This window comes from Euprymna scolopes, chromosome 28 (genome assembly GCF_053919585.1).
Source record: "Euprymna scolopes isolate OS-2025 chromosome 28, ASM5391958v1, whole genome shotgun sequence".
Classification (NCBI taxonomy): Eukaryota; Metazoa; Mollusca; class Cephalopoda; order Sepiida; family Sepiolidae; genus Euprymna; species Euprymna scolopes.
In genome coordinates this window covers 5,108,504-5,121,759 of record NC_136509.1, presented here as the reverse complement: position 1 = coordinate 5,121,759, position 13,256 = coordinate 5,108,504, and the positions used below count along the sequence as shown (strand labels likewise).

Genomic DNA, 13,256 nt, shown 5'->3' with positions numbered 1-13,256 from the left:
CTCTCACTAATATTATCTCGCCAAGGTAGGCCTAAGTTGTGACATGATCTTTAAATTGGACTATGTATTGAAATCAAAATGTAAATACTTAATTCTAGGCTGACGAGATATATCGTGTTTGTTTTGTTTTTTATATTTCGTCACCGAGGTAAAATAAAACACGATTCCCGAAAGATAGACTAGTGCAGTAATCGTTTAGGAACTGAATGAGGGTGTATTAATATACCCCACCCTTTTAAAACTTGCAGAGACTTTACGGGCCAGAGATTTCGTCAAGTCTATTGTGTCGATTGTGAAGTAGAGAGGAAGGGAGGGGGACCGGAAGTGCTATCGCTTCCCTTTTCCCTTTTTTTTTAACTGGACACTAGCGGAAGTCACTCTTTTCGGTTTGGGTCGCCGATCTATTAAGAGGTCTCTCTCCTCGTGGGAGGAGGGGGACGGTTTCTTCCCTCATGCGAAAAGGAGATACCGATACACGAGGGGTGAACGACGTGACCTTCTCCAGTCATGCGAGAGAATGCTATGAATTTACTTTCTCACGAAAGAGATGATGCCCTTTTTCCCATCATGCGAAGGAGATATGAATTTGCCTAATTCATGATATGATATCTTATCCCTCACGAAAGAAACAGATATATAAGGCGTGAGCAAGAATAGAAAACACGTGAGATGGCTATGTGAAATTTTTCCACACCAAAGGAAACATCTTGGATTAACTGCGTTTCGTCGAGTTGTGAAACACCCCAGCACAAGAAACAAAAAAGGGAAAACAAAAGAAAGTTGTAAGTCCAAAAAGTTTCATTACTCCCCCCACCTAAAGGACTTTCACCCATTTCCATACGCGTAGATATACTCCAGATTCTATGAGTTTGAATACATTTGCTTTTCTTTCGTTAAACTGTTATTTTTTTCATAAATAAATCTATTTTTGTATTGTTTGGAAAAGTGTTTGTTCTTTCGTTATTTTCTCGCATTTTTATTGCGTCCGTCCTTGCTTTTCCATCCACTTGCTTCATTATTTTATTTTTGCTGTGTCACATGTTCGATAAAGAGAAAATACTTGGGTTTTTGCTTTCCCGTAAATGCCCTTGTACCCCTCCCTTGTGGGCAACATCTTACAAAAATAAACAGTTTTCATTCTTTTCGGAAATTCTTATCACCCCCTACGTTATATTTGCTTAAATCTCCACTTTTTATTGCATGTGTAACAAAGTATATAGGGCATTTGTCAAGTGATGTCTGTTTGATTTTGTCGAAATTAGAAATTGTATTTCTTGCTGGAGAGTCCACGATCTGCAATGGAAAATCATTATTGAAAGAGTATTTGTAATAAATTTTACTTCATTATTTAATTTGGTCTCTGGACATATCATACACGCTCTATGGATACGGGTTGGTATAAGATTATATTTTTGATTGGTGGGGTAACGGGTGTAGAGACCAGTGATCGTAGGTTTACGGTAGATGGAAGTAAACAGAACTGGATGAATATTAGTAAGGGATAAGAAGAAGGCATTCCCTTCCGTTTCATTGTTGAACAGACAAAAATGTCGTCAAGGTAACGAAAATAAATATCTGATTTTTGAAAGCCAGACAAAAGAACTATTTTTCTGTTGAAACCTATGAAAATGCTTGCCAGAGCCAGCCCCAGGGGAGAATTATTCGAAACCCTATCTATGTGCCTGTACATAATGGTATTAACTCTGAATTCGAATTCCATAATGTCCACAAAAATATTCTCAGGAATAGGAGGAGTGGTCTGACTGCGATAAAGGGCATCAGCACATACAGAAAGAACTATGCTGTTCTCAAACTTGTTCTAAAATATTAGTAAGCGATTTAGCTACTTTGTGTTGGGAGAAACCTATAATGAATAATATAGGTCTTAAAGGATCCTCGCTCTTGTGGGTTTAAGGTAAACCGTAGAAGCGGGGACGTAGTGAACCAGCCGGTCTGATTATGTCAGTAATGGAGGATGGAAGAGCTCCACGCTTCACTCATTTTACCAAGCGTCTTAGGAACTTATATTAAATAGATATAGAATGTGTCTCTACCGGACCAAGCTGTACAGTTTGAGAGGTGGCATTGAGGTATTAAATATTATTGTTCGCTCTATCTGCTCGTATTAATTGTAACTCTATAAAAAAACATGATGCTTTCCTTTAAGTATGGTGAATACAAAACGGAAACCCAGCAAATTCCCACAATGTTTTCAATTATAATTCAAGCTAGGCCAAAAAGCTGCTGATACAGCTCGTGGTATTTAGGAAACATTTGGCCCAAGAACTACTACTGGATGCACAATACAATGGTTGTTTTAAAATAATTTCGTTACAGTGACGAGTGTTTTGAAAATTATGAGCGTAGTTTTCGGCGATCGGATGGTAATAAAGGTTAATTAAGAGTCTTATTCGAAGCAAATCCACGCACAACTCTTCGTGAACTTGCTTCTGAATTAGATGTACTATAACCAAGGATTAGGACCAATTGGAAGAGATTGAAAACAATAAAAAATGTGAAAAAAAAGAATCAGGTATGTATTTTTAGAGCAGTGGTGGTGAAGAAAGAAACAATTATAAACATAAATTGTGTTGAGACTGCAGAATATTTTACTCATCACAAAATAAATATTAGCCTGGGTGCCCGGCGTTGCCCGGGTGTTTGGAAGTGTGTGAAAAAGTTGTAGTAGACAGGCAGGCTCGAGCCCGTGACACGAAGACGGAAAAGAAAGCGGAGGTGTGTGTAAGGGTGTTGTTGAGCAAGAAAAATAAAATAAAATAAAAGGAAAATTGCGAGCGCAAAAAAAAAGTGGTAGTAGGCTCGAACCCATACTGCAAGGAAAGAACCCACGTGAAAAAAAACGTGACATCTTTGCTGATTCGCCCATCGCAAAAGCAGAAGTGGCCTATGATTAATTAAGGCTAGCCAATCCAAAAGAGAGAATGCCTTCCGAAAATATCGGCGAAAATTGACCCCTCCCTGTAGAAAAGTTGCGAGTTGAGGATAAAGAAATACATATTTTCATCCAATTCTTCGATATTTGCGCCGAAGGGTGGAGCTTAAAAACGATGCGGATCTCATTAAAATCCGTCACCTCTGTCGAAAGATTTTGTGAGACATATAAACATATATACATGCATACATTTAAACAGACTGGTGACATTAATATTATGGAAGATTACTTTAGAAAAGGAAATTGAACGCGCAGTAGCTTTTACTTTAACAAAATTTTCCTCAAAATCAAAAATATCAAATTGCAGTAACAAATAAAAATCAATTTATGTATACATTTTTTGTGTTTAAACATTAAAATCAGAAAAACACTCCTTTTCAATGAAATAATGTTAGTTCTATTCTTCGATTGTATGAACCGAATAAAAACAATATACTATGATTGTGTTTCGTTATGTGTTAGTTCATTTGAGTTGTTTATAATTTTATTTCAATTAGTGCTTTATAAGGTGGTATTGTAATAATCGTTAATGGTGTAAACTAGTTAGAAATTGATTATTTATGGAGACGGCTCAACAAGACTGGTTTATATTAAATTCGAAGGCTACTATGTTTTTTTTATAATATGGTACAATCATGTCGACATACCGGTTCTATGTAGATCACTGAAGTTAATCAACGTTGTGTCTGGCAAGTGCCAGATGGATGACCACTGTCTCTCCTTCTCTTGAGGGTAGATTAGACTAAAGCCGTGGTAGGCACCTATTCTAGAAATGTCGTCAGGTTTAAAATGTGCCCTTTATAGCCCTGGCGAAGTATCACGTATTCAGCTATCGGCAAGATTTGATTACACTACAACCTCGTGCAGTGATCAATTTCGGCTACGGCCGTGCTGCATTGATGGAGGTGGAGGCGGACACTTCTGGTAATAAAAAAGCTTTGCTAACGGAACTTGTGTTAAGATTGAGGCACAGCCAGAGAATAGGGATAAGCGCTTATAGTGTTCGTAGCTAGTCAAGTGTGTTTTTGTAAATTTTTGGGAGGTGGATCATAGATTGGAGTGCAGTCGAGAACTTGCTATAAAATACCAATGCATGAGACACGTTCGTAACGACTTTTCTGTGGGAAAGAGATTGTAAGGAACGGAAAACCTACTAGGATTCAACGTAATGCCTAAGTTATATGTAGTGTTGTTATATGGTCATTACATTTATTGAAACTCTTTCCTACATTATGTACAAATTCTGAAAGCGTTTAATAAATAGAATTTAAAATGATTTTAACTAAAGCTACGCATATGTAGAACTCAGATGAACCATCTCATTTAACGTTTAAGTTGCTAAAGCAAAGACGATGATGTTATACTGGAAATATTAACACGCGCTTGTTTAAGATACATGTAAATAAACTATTAAGAAAACTCTTATCATTTTTTTTACATTTTCGACTAGTTAATCGAAATTAGTAAATATTTCTGTTATAGTATCGTAATGTTTATACAAATATCTCATATCAACACAATTATACGCTACCATCGGTTGTTATTAGCATGGCGGTATCTGAGATAAATTAAGTTAGACCCAATTCGTTCCGTCTCACTTCGGCCAACGTTTGTCTATTAGCCTAAGACGTCGCTAATACTTAATGGTTAAGCTCTGAAGTGCCACGGAAATAATTGCTGCATTGCTTGATAGGAACAGGGCTTTGAACGTAATTTATGTATGCAGCTTTAATTAACGTACACGTAACATATAGACATCTGTAAAGTGTGTTTTCTTCCAATCAAGCCATTCGATTTTACCGTCATATTATGGTTTTCATTCGGTTTTGAGAGGCAAATGATGCCCACTTGCAGGAATGGATTCACGTGGAATTGAGAAACATGGGTTGCGCAATACAAACCACCTATTTTTGAATCAATAATTATTGGTGCCAGTAAAAAGAATGAGTTCTGGGAGGTGGAAACAATGCCCATAAAACGCAGAGCGCATGGTATTTAGAAAGTATTCCTCATTTAATACTGCACTACATATGTAATATTTGTTTAATATTTAATCGCTAATTTACTAAAATTAAGACGAGAATATCTCACGAGAAAAGATTTTTTTTTAATCGTTTTACAACGTGTTTTTGTAATTATCAACATTTATGGCGGCTAAATATATATTTTTTTCGTTTGTACAAATACTCGGTCATATATGTTATTAAAGGCAGTACGGCTCATACGCAACCAGAGTGTAGTATCTGTTCTCATGCTATACTTTATCCTTTCTGTCCTCTTTCTGTCGTCTTCGTGACTAAGACAATTTTTATTTCTGCTCCTATTCGTGGAAATTGTTCTTTCGCAACATTAAAACCCGTGTCTTAGTGTCCCCGTGGAGAGGCAAGTAAATAAGAACTAAATCTGCAATTCAGACACAGGTATTGCCCTTATTATCATCTATTTGTTTAGAACTGAACTGCTTTTAAACCTGCCCAGCTAAGTAAATACTCGCTCAATTGCCTCAATCTATTTGGAGAATTAACATACTTCCTAGAAAACTTTTTCAATGTAATGAAAGTATGCGGCATTAATTTAATCACAAATAACAGTTTATTTTTATATAATATATGCATATATATATATATATATATATATATATATATATATATATATACATATATATAAATATATGTGTGTGTGGGGGGGTGTATGTGTGTGTATAAAATGATGCAAATACATCCGATATCTATAGCATATTTTACGGTTAAGAGTAACACATATATTAGACAAAAATTACGAATAAACATTGTGTAAGAAATATATGATCAGATCAGTAAAAAAGAACAATATATAATGGAAGCGAAGTTGTTCTCATTAGAAATTGAGAGGGTGCAAAATTATATAAAATACTAAATATAACTGAACACTTACCTTTTAACAGTCACATAATTGTCCGATGTAATAATAAGAAATAAAATACAAGAAACTTCCAAATGATATCATATAGCATAGGATAATGTAAATATATATGTGATAAATTTTGCATGGAATCATTAAATATTAAAACACCATTGCATGTCATTTATGCTTTCCATAAAGATCTAACATTTATAGACTCGACCTACAACATTACAGATCATAAAGAAATCACTACAACCTAATATTTTTCAGACAAGACACAATTATGAACAAAATAAAAAACAATAATAATTTCGAAGTATATGCACGATATCCACATACAGTAGCACAACATATGCCTTGATTCCTCTGTTGTTACAGCAGTACTGGCATATATAGCACATACCAAAGAAAAATAATAACATTAAATTAACTATCAGATAATACAGGTTTATATTGGTCAAACCTTGTAATTGTTGTGAACGAAAACGTTAAAAATATAATCTTTAAACATTTTCAAAATGCAATTTAAGATCTGCAAAACAGATTTTCCACCGATGTACTAAGAGCAACTTTCTATAATGTAGTTTCCTTTGATAACAATATAATATATGTAGCAAAGTAGGAAAATACCCTTCCAAAATATTATAGATTCGTGAGTTGATATAGAAAAATAAGGCAGTCTTAGTAGTGATGCGAGAAAATCGGAAGATATAATAAATCCTACGTCAACAAATACGCCAATAAACGAAAAAATGAGGGCGTTATTTGCTTAGAATAATATTTGCATAATTAATGAATATAAATAAGTTATCTATCACACATGCGTCATTGAGTGATGTGCTTTAACAAGTTCAGTTAACAATCTATTCAGCTGAAACATAAAGTCGAATAATTTAAAATTTGATGTAACGAATATATTTCCTATGTTATTTTTTATCAGCTTAGTTGTTGTTGTTGTTGTTGTTGTTGTGTATGTGTGTGGGGGGGTGTAAATGTATGTGTTTCCAAAATATTTAATAGGAATATGTTCAAAACATACCGATGATACGGAAAATACTCATCTTTAATGTCGGAGCGCAACATAAAACATCCGGTATGAGGAGCAAAACCTATATATCTATGAAAGTGAAAGTGTCTGTTGTGTCTGTCTCTGTCCGTGTGTGTTTGTCTGTCTGTGTACATTCCCCTACACAAGAACTATGTCATTTTAAAGTCTACAGACTCGAAATTTAATATCCAGTGGGTATGGAGATCAAGGAAAATATTTCTAACTCGTTTTCGACCAGAAATTTGACTGTTAAGGGGTCACTGTTCAACGATTTTTCAGACCTCTACCAAACTCCTGCACCAATGTTGGGTATAAAACTTGAAATTTTAGATATAGGTTTCTTGGATATGGATCTAACTGTATAACTTTATATGACCTAAAAACAATTTTCGAAGGTCATCCTATCTTTTCGATTGTCTAGCTTTAATTTAATACTGCGTCACTTCCGGTTTGGTGGTGTCGTAACGTCACTTCTTTTTCACGTGCTTTGCTTCTTTCGCTGTACGGGTTCGAGCCTGCCTTCCTACTACCACTTTTTATTTTTGCTAAACGCACACCTCCAAACACCCAGGCAACTCCGGCCACCAATGCTTGTGTGTATTTTTCTTCTTTTCCCAGTGATCACCACTTATCAAGGCCTGGAAGCCACTCATGGATAAGGGTTATTGCAAGTGCATTACGTTAGTGTGGAGATTTGATGAAGCGTTTATTTAAGGGATCGGTTTATTAGGAACTTGTAACGTTGGACTTGAAGACATCCAAGTTGTAGTCCGGTGGGAAGCAGGCAGACGGAACAGAGTTCCACAGGCGTGCAGTTCTAAGAGATGTATATATATATATATATATATTATGTATATATATCTATATGTGTATACATATATATATACATATATATATATAATTGTATACATATACATACATAATTAAAGAACAAATTAATAATAGAAACAAAATATAAAATTTTATATTAGAATGAAAATTATGTATATATATATATATATATATATATATATATATATGTGTGTGTGTGTATATATATCCATATATATTATTTTCTTTTAAATACGAAGAAAATAACAGAAACAAAATTTTAAAAAATATATTAGAACAAACATGATATAAAATAAATATTGTGAAATAATAAAAAGTGCATAAATGCATTATGACTATATACATGATCAACAAAAAAGACACAAGTAAAGGATACACAAAAGGAAGGACCAACATGAAAAATAGTAATAATAATAGTAAAAATAACACCAATTATGATGAGAAGAAGAAGAAAAAAAGAAGAAATAAAATAAATATAACATCATGTGATATAATGCATATATATATGCATATATATATATATATATATATATATATATAAATGTGTGTATGTATGTATATGTGTGTGTTTTCCTGTGCGACGTGCGTATTTTGTATACACGCACTTATATATGCTCATTTATATATATATATATATATATATATATATATATATATATATATGTATATATATATGTGTGTGTGGGGTGTACAAAGGTACTTGTCCGGGATTTACAATGTTCCAACATGTATTCGAATATCACAAAAATATATTGTCAGCGCAATCGCTGAAATCGCATATGGAACTCCATGCAGTTTACCGCGAGAAAAGTTAACAGTGTATTTTCTACAATTCATTTTAGTCTACCTTGCACTGAAGTGAATCTTCTGTTGACGAACATTTTCTGCTTCACTTGCCTGAGTCATGATCAGCTGTTCTCTGAAGACAGATTTATTTCAAACACCTCGTGATCTTATAAATTAATCTACATATGATTTAATAGACTATTTTTTCTGCGTTGTTTGGTGCTTAAAAGAATTAAGGTTAAGAATATATTAATGAAAAAAATGTATAAAAGCTAAATAATATGCGTCAGGGTCATTTCGCTGGAATTATATATTATTGCTGCTAAAATATTGTTATATATATTAATAATTATATTTCTCTATACATTTTATTATTTAGTTATGTTCATTTGGACATTATCGTATATATATATATATATATATATATATATATATATATATATATATATATATATATATATATACGTGTTATTTTTTAGTACCGTTTTATCTGTTCAGTTACCGGGCTATATTTACGATCCAGCAGCCTCGCCAGACCTTACAGAAATTGCTATTATTATTGGTAAAAACGATTTTAAAAGAAATACGAGTGAAAAAAGTGGAAAAAAGAAAGAGGGAAGGAAAGAATAAGAGGGGGGCGGAGGGCAACGATAATTAAGTTTAGAAGTTTAAAATACATTAGATTGTAGTGTGTGTGGGGGTAAGTAAATTTAGCAAGGCGTGGGTGAAGGTGTAGTGATATAGGGAGGAGGAGGGGGAATAAAAGTGGGGGTAAGGGAGGAAGGGGAAGGAATTTCAATCTTATGTTTCTAGATTTGGCTGTATTTAGTAAAAAAAATTTAGCTATACACTATAGTATATGGGTTGATGGGAGGAAGAGATAAAGGTTTAGTTGGGGTTCATTTTAGAACGTTCGCAGTGGGCACGGTAAGTCGAGTCGTACACCCGACAACGAATTGTTTTAGGCAGTTAAGAGGGAATACATATGCCAATGCACGCGCAAATACGAACACCTACATACTCATATGTACACGTACATGCATATATATATAGGCATATATATATATATATATATATATATATATATATATATATATATATAGCTACTTAATTTACTCACATAGATGTAATATACGACAGTAGATATTTATGCGTAAACCTTAAGTATTTACTTCAAAAGTGCTCAATACACAGGTAGAGCTAGTTAGTAAGTTATTAAATGTATATGATGATTAAGCTATACTGAATATTCCGCGTTTCATCCACTCTAGGACTCTTCAGGCTTATACGCATAAGCTTGAAGAGTCCTAGAGTGGATGAAACGCGGGATATTCAGTGTAGCTTAATCGTCATATACATTTTATAACTTACTATATATATATATATATATATATATATATATATATATATATATATATATATATATATAGACAAATACACACGCATATATAAAAGTATATCAGCATATATTCATACAACCCGATACGCACATACAAATATATATAGAAAGTACGCGGAAACATACAAGTCAATAAATGTGCACACATGCACACTCCCATATATGAGTATACATACAGACATGCGTATACCTATATACACGCATGCACGCATATAGATTGCATACCTTTATATACATATGGATATCACACCCGTTTAATAGTTGTAGATATTCTTTATTCGAGGAATATCATTCGAGTTTTCATTAATTTATTCATATCGATTCGTTTTAATCTGTCTATATTGCAATTCATATGAAATAAATCTTGTCAATTTATTTTTATATTTTATGAATTATTTTACATTCTACACAAACGTTACTATATACATAAAAAATTAAGAGTGCATGCAAATATAATCTCACAGTCAACAATTACACAAATACATTCATGTGAAGACGAATATATTAGTGCATGCACACCCATTTATTTCTCTTTGCGTTTGTATTACGCTGAATAAATAAATTGCATTTGAAATATCCTGAATAGCTAATTAGGTAATAGAATCCCTCTCCATTGTTTAGTGGGAGCTAATCTTGCAGTCGAAAATAATATTCACGAAAGAGGAGGTAATTGCATGGAGTATGTTTTTTTAGACTGATCAGTTAATTATTATTTTTTAAATGAGAATAGCGATATTTTGAATTATTCTAATTTGAACCAGGCCGATAGGCATTAGTTGTGTGCTCTCGTGTAATGAATAAATGCATGAATGTAGGATTAACATGCAATTCTTAAAGATAAACTAATATGACCGACAAATGGGCAGAAATGACTTAAATAAATAAAAAAATCAAGAAAAACTAATGGATGGTTATCCGTCAATCATCCGGAAAAACGGACAGACGCAGTCATTGAAAACATAGGTTCCTCTCTGATAACTCGGAGGACAAGAATGTTACTCCATACCCCTTGCTAAAAACAAAATAATAAAATTTAAATGTGTTACAGACCGACCGATGGAGTGACTTGCATGCGAGTAAAAATGCCTTAGAATGGAAGGGTTTACCCTTTCATTGCCAAGGAAAAGTTACAAATGTAAGTGCAGCATCTGTTAAGAACATATACTACACATTGATCTTAACCATGTGGCCAAGGAAAAGTTACAAACGTAAGTACAACATCTACTAAGAACAGATACTATACTTTCATCTTAGCTATGTGGCCAAGGAAATGTTACAAACATAAGTACAGCATGTAGTAAGTAGAGATAGTATTTATTTGCTCCCCCACCGAGCAAATTAGGCACAAGGCCGATTTTTAATGTGAGAAGTGAAGGGGAAATGGGGACAAACTCCCCGGGGAGTAGGGGAGCTGGATAGTGACAATTGGCATGAAGGGTTGCCCCTTCATTGACCAAGGTCTTATATGTGGGGTCGCCACCACATATGGTCTTTGCTTGCAGTATCTGCTGGAACAGATGGTATTTATTTGCTCCCCCACCGAGCAAATTAGACACAAGGCCAATTTTTAATGTGAGGAGTGAAGGGAGGGGGAGGGGAAAAAGGGGACCAGCTCCCGATAGGTGGGAAATGGGAGCTGGTTAAAGGTCAGGTATGTGGGGTTGCCCCCACATCTGGTCTTTGCTTGCAGTATCTGCTGGAACAGATGGTATTTATTTGCTCCCCCACTGAGCAAATTAGGCACAAGACCGTTTTTAATGTGAGGTAAAAACCAGCTCCCCTAAAAGTAGGCAAAAAGGGGGCACTCTGGTTACCAAAAATTATAATTGTCCCAGTATAGAGGGTTTCCCCTCCATTGACTGGTACAAATTATCTTAAGTGCAGCATCTGTCGGAACAGATGGTGTTAATTGTCTCCCCCACTGAGCAAATTAGGCACAAGGCCGTTTTTAATGTGAGGTAAAAACCAGCTCCCCTAAAAGTAGGCAAAAAGGGGACACTCTGGTTACCAAAAATAATAATTGTCCCAGTATAGAGGGTTTCCCCTCCATTGACTGGTACAAATTATCTTAAGTGCAGTATCTGTCGGAACAGATACTACACTTTGATCTTGACCAAAAGGCCAAGAAAAGGGTATTTATTTGCTCCCCCACCCAGCAAATTAGGCACAAGTAAGATTTTTAATGTGAGGAGTGTACGCGAGATGGAGACCAACTCCTCGGGGATTAGGGGAGCAGGATAGTGACAATTGGTATGAGGGGTTGCCCCTACATTGACCAAGGTCTTATATGTAGGGGTTGGTAGTTATTTGCTCCCCCACCGAGCAAATTAGGTACAACTCCTATTTTTATGTGAGGAGCGAAGGGGAAATGGGCACCAACTCCCCGGGAAGTAGGGGAACTAGATAGTGACAATTGGTATGAAGCTTAAAAAGCTAAGAACAGCATCTGTTAACAACAGACCTTTGCTCTTTACCAAAAAGGCCAAACACAAAAGTGTTACGGACAGAACGACGGACGGACCGACCGACCGACCGACCGAGCGACCTACGGACGGACCGACCGACCGACGAGCCGACGAGCCGACGGAGGGAATTATAGAGTCGCTTGCACGCGACTAAAAAAAAACAGACGTTTGAAATTCATTCCTAGATTAAGTGAAAGTTTCAGATAAGTATTGTTGTTTTCTACATGGAAAGAATTGTTCTATAAATATACTTCCCAGAATCGATCACTCATACGACATATTTGAAACAACAGTAATATACTGATGCAAATTGATTTAAATTAATTGATAGATATGTTTATTATAGGTGTTGTTATTGTGATATTCCTGTTTAAAGAAAGTAAGAAATAGAAATCCGTTACGGCAATTGTTTTTACGACATTTTTCGCACAGTATAATCTCCAGTCTCGACATAACTCAAAATTATCTGTCCAGTGTTCAATTTTCTTCTCCAACCTTACGCAGACCGTAGCCACCCATTTCTCGCCTTCGAGTTTACAAGTCAATTTTCTTCGACATCGACGTTTTTTTCTCACTTGAGTTCATTGTATTCTTATTCTCTATTTCGTCTTCTCTCAAACACTTCCTTATATGTATATACGCATTTCTCGGATACTGCTCCTGCTTGCTTTATTTAAAGGTGCTCATATGCATTATGTGACATACATTCCCTTCCAAAAATATATATTTAAAAATTGAATTGAATCTGCCTCAGATAATGAAACACAAGAAAAAACCCCTAAAATTTCACAAAATAAAACAGGAGTTATTAAATCCTAATAAAAAAGACTTAGTGATCGATATTTCCGTTTTATGCTTTTCCTTATTCAATTTATTTTCATATGTGTAAAT

General features: G+C 34.6%; 1 pseudogene; it reads right to left on the bottom strand.

The window, feature by feature from the left end:
• Nucleotides 1-11,885: 11,885 nt before the first annotated feature.
• On the bottom strand, nucleotides 11,886-12,034 carry LOC145249866 (U2 spliceosomal RNA; annotated as a pseudogene).
• Nucleotides 12,035-13,256: the final 1,222 nt, after the last annotated feature.